This window comes from Pseudorca crassidens, chromosome 7 (genome assembly GCF_039906515.1).
Source record: "Pseudorca crassidens isolate mPseCra1 chromosome 7, mPseCra1.hap1, whole genome shotgun sequence".
NCBI classification, from domain to species: domain Eukaryota; kingdom Metazoa; phylum Chordata; class Mammalia; order Artiodactyla; family Delphinidae; genus Pseudorca; species Pseudorca crassidens.
Window position 1 is genome coordinate 56,281,534 of NC_090302.1, and position 6,483 is coordinate 56,288,016.

Below are 6,483 nucleotides of genomic sequence, written 5' to 3' on the forward strand. Positions count from 1 at the left end.
GATTCCAACTAACCATACTGCTTGCATCTGTCCATTAAAAGTCATTCAGACTAAGAGAAGATCTGGAAGGCTCATAAAATTATACTTTCCAGCTGCTGAAAACTGTGCTTATAGGGAATCTCCCTCCGGCTTGTGGGGGAGGTTTCCAGGTTCTGTTTTGGCATCTGTGATGAGTGACAGTTGCAGAAATTTCATGGCTGGCCCCGAATGTAAGTGCTTTCCTGTTTATATTTGTATCTCAAGATAAATCTAAAGCAACACCAGTTAATTTCTTGAAATATTTCTAGTCAATGCAGTTTTCCTGTGAAGATTAATTCTACAGAACAAGACAGATGGGAGATACCAATGACAAATGAACATTCAATAAGCAAGACTCTTCTTGATAAAGGAAACAGAAATTGAGGATTGAAGGCCAAGAATCAAAATTAAACTGTCCATCCTGATTACATAGCATTAATACTGGAAAGGACCTGGAAGGTAGAGAGATTCAAATTTGAGTTTCACCACTTAGGAGGTGTGAGACTTTGGGGAGAATTACTGAACTTCTTCAATCCACAGTTTGCTCATTTTCAATGGGGAATAATAAGACTTAGTTCACTGGGTCATTGTGACATCCAAATGAGACAAAATATAAATGGAGAGGTTTTTTTGCAATATTAATTCATGTGGGATTTTTTTTCTCTATATTTTCCCCATCTTCATTTTCCAAGAAGGTCCTTTGTGTATCTCTTCCTTGGGAGTTATTATAAGGAAGAAAGCTGTTGTTTGAAGACAAAGTTGTTTTTCCTATGTTTCGTGAAAGCTTAAACTCATCAAGGAGATTGTTTTAAGTATGAGTGGGGTGGGAGGGGAGTGGGTATCCTTACAAGGAATGAAATGGAACAGAGAGGAAGTGGACATTTCCCCCCAATTTAGGGAAAGGATGAAGAATGTTCCATGAGGATGGGGGAACTACTGTTCTTCTGGAAGTTGGATCTCCACAGGTGTGTGGAGTACATGTGAAACTATATGCTAATACCTGGCTCCCAGACTTGTAAATATTACTGTGCCCCAAAGGAGCACACTCCCATACTTGCATACTTCCAAGGGACTATTTGGGCTTGAGTAATGAGCATCTTAGTTGGTGGTCCAAAGTGTGGACCAAAGCCCGGAGTGGTTTCTCCATTTATTTTTTTCTTATAAGACCCATTGAACCTTTTGTATAACTCAGTTGGATGGCAGCGTGTCTTTGCCTGTAGTCCTTTGAGATCACAGCTTGAGACAAAGGCTGGGGTGTAGGTAATTTATTTGAGAAGTAATCTCATGGAACAGGAGTTCAGCACAGGAAATGAGGGGAAGTCAATAAAAGGTTGCATTATTGAATTGGTTACTGGCATGGTTTCAAATCAGAATTGTCCCCCCAGAGAGGACTAGGAACAAGAGGGAGAACTGTTTATTCTTCTGCTCCTGCCTCCCATCAGTTGGGACACTAACCTCTCTGGTTTGCATGTATGTGAGAGCTGAGCAGGCACCTACGAGCACTCACAAAAAGGAATCAGAGAAGCCCTGAGGCAGGAAGTGAGGGAAACTAGGCACAGGCTTGAGGGGAGGCACTTTCAGTGCAAAGAGGGAGGAAGCCTGCAGGAACCTGTTTACCACAGCCATGGCTGGAATCGGAGTTGAGGGTTAGAGGATGTGAAGTGGGGTTCCAGGTGTCTGATACAGAGAGAGGCTCAATAATGACTGAGCAATATGGGGCATAGAGATTTTAAAAATTTATTTTCCTCCTGATTAAAAAGATATATATATATATATATTTGGAGTAGAAACTAACAATTTGATTAAATACAACTGTAATCTTTCTGACATACCCTTATTTGGGGTCTAAAATTTAATCCTGCTGTAGTAGCACAATGCCTAACATAACAGGTACTAAAAAAATACTCAATGAAACGAACAAAAAAATGTTAGTTTCCTTTCTCTAATCACACATGAATATACATAATAAGCACACACACATGTATACACACAGTCTTTTCTAAAAATAAGAGGAAAGATATTAGTAAGTGCTGTGATTCCATTATGAGTTTGTACCTGTGTGATGTTAGCATTTGGCTCTGAACCTCCTAGAAACTGACCAACAGTCACCCCTCACCTGGCTGGCAACAGAGTCCTCACAGTGCCGTCTAATGGTACATAGAGCTACTCCATTAGCCCTCTGAGGAAGAAATTAGTTCTGAGCCCTCCAGAGCGGAATGACCCAGCAGAGCTGTATCAGAGCATTAACTGTCCAGTTTGCCCCACTTTGTAGGTCCCATAAAGGCACACAGGGTAAGCCCTTATGCTCCAAGACCACACTTTCAGAAGCACCCTGTGAAATCCATCCTTTCTTCTTGGCAAGAGTATCTAAATTTCAGGTATTTAGAGGACCTGGATACAAAACCCAACATTTTTTCACTGTTCAGACTCTAATCCTGTCCCTTCTTATAGAGCATATAAATATTCATAGAAATGAAGGAAAAATCATTATGCGAGTCCTGAAGGCCTACCTGCAAACACAACTAGAATTACAATCCTTAATTACAAGAATAATAGAGAAGAGCTGCTTCTGAAGGAAACGTAACATAAACATATTATGGCTTATTGACTGGAGTCTGGGGATACCTGGCTGTAACAGTATTTTTATATAAGTGGTCCCCTTTGTAATTCTATGTACTGTATTTTATGGATTTACAACTATTAATCTGAGAAGGAATCCAAAGCTTCACCAGAGTGCTAAAGAGTTACTTAGCACGTTAAGAACAGCTGTAAAAATTTGTATGTGCTAGTGTGAGGAAACCTTTTAATCTTACCACACGGTGGTGCTATTGCTTTGAGCGTAGGGAGACTAAGGCAGGGTTCTTGAACAGGCATACAAATTACCTCAGAGAAGCTTGAGGAACAAGGGGTGACGTGGCTGCAGAAAGTTACAATAGTCTTAAGAGAAAGTTTCAAATTCCTAGCAGATAAAATGCAAATCCATTAACTAAGACATTGATGATCTAATACATTTACGTGATTTAATATATAAAATGTGGTTGGGTTTTACTGTTTTAAAATAGTATGTAACACAAAAATGCAAGGTTTTAAGGACCTACTGGCTAACCAATTCCCTAAACATTTATTTTACACAATATTATAGGTTCTCTTCAACACACAGATGGCTCACTATGTGGTACTATTGTTCTTGCTGTGTTGTCCGAGTTTTATTTTTCCCATTAGCTCCATTCTGGATTTTTGTATGTAGATATTGTACTTGGCATGCATTGAATTCCAGCTAGATTCAATCATTCATTACATGCAGATGGAAAGTTCAAAGTAGAAGATACAACTCCTGCAGAAGAACTAAAAACTGTCTGATGGAAATTGCATGAAGAACCCAAGGAAGAAACATAACAGAGCTGGTTACGTCGGCAAAAGCAAAATATACTTACAGATGAAACAATTTGCTTTAAAAGAATATGAGGGAGAAGGTGGTGGTGGGAAGTAGGTGGTTGTATAGGTGAAATGGGATGAGCATGTGATAACTGTTAAAGCAGGGTGATAGGTAAATGGGTGTTCCTTATGCAATTTATTTTTGAATATTTTTGAAATTTTTCGTAAAAAATAAAATTAGCATATACATAAAATAACATAATGCTAAAGGGCTGGGTAAGTGAATTTTTGGTAATCGGATTCAGGAGTGTGAGAACACACATCAAGCCACAAAATTAATGGAAATGAAGGAAGAATACTAATGCAGAAAATGTTTTAAGGCAAAGGAAGTGAATAAACTGGAGTCAAGTGTGATACTGAGTTTATATTATTCAATCATCATTTAGATTAAACTCTGTTGGCAAGAAAAATACTTCACAACATTTTTCTAGCAAATCTAAAATCAGTTTTTGAGACTTTAACTATCCTGGCCTTTTTTTCTTTTAGTGGGGGTAAGGGGATTGGCAAAAGAGTCAGCAAAGAACTGTTAGGAAACACGAGGGACTCTTCTTTTCAGCAAAAGGGGCTGGAAGAAGGCTGGTCCTTCCAATTAGCCTTGTAAATTCTTCATGGCTTTAAAAAGAGAAGACTTAACTAGTTTATTTTTATTATCAATGATCCACTCAAAGATATTTCTTTTGAGAAATCTGTTTTATCTCCACTGACAAAAGAGGATCTTCTCAGGTTGTTACAAATGTATGTCTACGGGATTTAATATTTTTGAAAAGGTTACATGAAAATGTGTTTGTATCCATGAATATCTCCTTTTCATTTTTTAATTACAGTATAGTTGATATACAATATCATATTAGTTTTAGGTGAACAACATAGTAATTCAGTATTTCTATAGATTATCCTCCATTTAAAGTTACTACAAAATAATGGCTATATTTTTCTGTGCTGTACAATATATTCTTGTTGCTTTTTTATTTTGTACATAGTAGTCTGTAGCTGTTAATCCCATACCCCTATCTTGCCACTCCCCCTTTCTCTCCCCAATGAACAACTAGTTTGTTCTCTATATCTGTGAATCTATTTGTTCTGTTATATATATTTGTTTGTTTTATTTTTTAGATTACACATATAAGTGATAACATATAGTACTTGTCTTTTTCTGTCTGACTTCCTACACTAAGTACTATATTCTCTGGGTCCACGCATGTTGTTGTAAATGGCAACATTTCATTCTGTTTTTTACAACTGAGTAATATTCCATTGTGTGTGTGTGTGTGTGTGTGTGTGTGTGTGTGTGTGTATACACACACACACATATAAAACACGTCTTCTTTTTTAATTTAATTTTTATTTTATATTAGAGTATAGTTGATTTACAATGTTGTGTTAGTTTCTTTCTTTTTTTTTGCAGTATGTGGGCCTCTCACTGTTGTGGCCTCTCCCATTGCGGAGCACAGGCTCCAGACGCACAGGCTCAGCGGCCATGGCTCACGGGCCCAGATGCTCCACAGCATGTGGGATCTTCCCAGACCGGGGCACGAACCCGTGTCCCCTGCATCAGCAGGCGGACTCTCAACCACTGCGCCACCAGGGAAGCCCAGTTTCTTTTCCTTTTTTTTTTTTTTAATTTTTGAATTTCATTTATTTTTTTATACAGCAGGTACTTATTAGTTATCCATTTTATACATATTAGTGTATACATGTCAATCCCAATCTCCAAATTCATCCCACCACGCCCCCCCAACCCCTCCGCCGCTTTCCTCCCTTGGTGTCCATATGTGTGTTCTCTACATCGGTGTCTAAATTTCTGCTCTGCAAACTGGTTCATCTGTACCATTTTACTAGGTTGCACATATATACGTTAACATACGATATTTGTTTTCCTCTTTCTGGCTTACTTCACTCTGTATGACAGTCCTAGATTCATCCACGTCTCTACAAATGGTCCAGTTTGGTTCCTTTTTATGGCTGAGTAAGATTCCATTGTATATACGTACCACGTCTTCTTTATCCATTCATCTGTTGATGGGCATTTAGGTGGCTTCCATGACCTGGCTATTGTACATAGTGCTGCAATAAACATTGGAGTGCTTGTGTCTTTCTGAATTATGGTTTTCTCTAGGTATATGCCCAGTAGTGGGATTGCTGGGTCATATGGTAATTCTACTTTTAGTTTTTTAAGGAAACTCCACACTGTTCTCCATAGTGGCTGTATCAATTTACATTCCCACCAACAGTGCAAGAGGGTTCCCTTTTCTCCACACCCTGTCCAGCATTTGTTATTTGTAGATTTTCTGATGATGCCCATTCTAACTGGTGTGAGTTGATACCTCATTGTGGTTTTGATTTGTATTTCTCTAACGATTAGTGATGTTGAACATCCTTTCATGTGTTTGTTGGCCATCTGTATATCTTCCTTGGAGAAATGTCTATTTAGATCTTCTGCCCGTTATTTTTTATTTTTATTTTTTTTGCGTATGCAGCCTCTCACCACTGTGGCCCCTCCCGCTGCAGAGCACAGGCTCCGGACGCGCAGGCCCAGCGGCCATGGCCCATGGGCCCAGCTGTGCCACAGCATGCGGGATTCTCCCGGACCGGGGCACAAACCCGTGTCCCCTGCATCGGCAGGTGGACTCTCAACCACTGCGCCACCAGGGAAGCCCCTATGCCCGTTTTTGGACTGGGTTGTTTGTTTTCTTGATATTGATCTGCATGAGCTGCTTGTATATTTTGGAGATTAACCCTTTGTCAGTTGCTTTGTTTCCAAATATTTTCTCCCATTCTGAGGGTTGTCTTTTCATCTGGTTTAGGGTTTCCTTTGTTGTGCAAAAGCTTTTAAGTTTCATTAGGTCCCATTTGTTTATTGTTGTTTTTATTTCCATTTCTCTAGGATGTGGGTCAAAAAGGATCTTGCTGTGATTTATGTCAAACAGCGTACTTCTTATGTTTTCCTCTAAGTGTTTTATAGTGTCTGGCCTTACATATATGTCTTTAATCCATTTTGAGTTTATTTTTGTGTATGGTGTTAGGAAGTGT